The sequence below is a fragment of the Colobus angolensis genome, unplaced genomic scaffold, assembly GCF_000951035.1.
Source record: "Colobus angolensis palliatus isolate OR3802 unplaced genomic scaffold, Cang.pa_1.0 Scaffold528, whole genome shotgun sequence".
NCBI lineage: Eukaryota > Metazoa > Chordata > Mammalia > Primates > Cercopithecidae > Colobus > Colobus angolensis.
The window spans coordinates 72,292-72,790 of NW_012118799.1; the positions used below are offsets into that span (position 1 = coordinate 72,292).

Below are 499 nucleotides of genomic sequence, written 5' to 3' on the forward strand. Positions count from 1 at the left end.
TGGATTTTCTGAAATGGGAATTGGTGAAGTTCTCTAACAAAAGTAAGTGCGAACTTCTTAACTTGGCTGGTGGCTGCATCCTTGAAAAATTCCGTCTGTAAAATGATACAGAACCATTTCTCGGTTATCTGTTAAATAAGAGTGCACGTCCAGCCACGATGACTGTGGACGGCCATGGAGGTCTGGCAGGCCACGGAGGACTCCCACACTCAGCAGGGTGTGACCCCACCAGGCAGTGCTTTGGCTCCTCCCAGGAGTCATGGCAGCTGACACGTCACCTGGAGTGTCTAGAAAACCACTACCCTAGAGGCCCTACTGCCTTTCCCGGGGCCTCCAGCTATAGATCAGGAACTCAGTGTCCCAGAAAGATTTTCCTTTTACTTTAACTCCTGTTGTTTGTTTTCAGGCACATGGACTCCCTTTAATCCAGTGACTGTCAGGTCGATCATATGTAAGTATCGGCAGACGGACCTGCTTGGGTACCCGCTTGTCCGCTTGT

At 49.9% G+C, this 499-nt stretch overlaps 2 protein-coding genes across 4 annotated transcripts in view; one reads left to right on the forward strand and one right to left on the reverse strand.

Annotated features, from left to right (window-relative positions):
• Positions 1–499, forward strand: part of PDCD6 (programmed cell death 6) — a 48,133-nt gene that overhangs the window by 31,601 nt on the left and 16,033 nt on the right. For 2 of the 3 annotated variants that reach the window (XM_011960867.1, XM_011960865.1), the window contains exon 2: positions 407–451. The gene's annotated coding sequence lies outside the window, so the exon portion shown is untranslated. Of the gene's footprint in view, positions 1–394; positions 452–499 lie in introns of those variants that run through there. The other variant, XM_011960866.1, reaches the window with a different exon arrangement.
• LOC105525300 overlaps positions 1–499 on the reverse strand; it is a 39,953-nt gene that overhangs the window by 31,543 nt on the left and 7,911 nt on the right. The window lies entirely within an intron of this gene.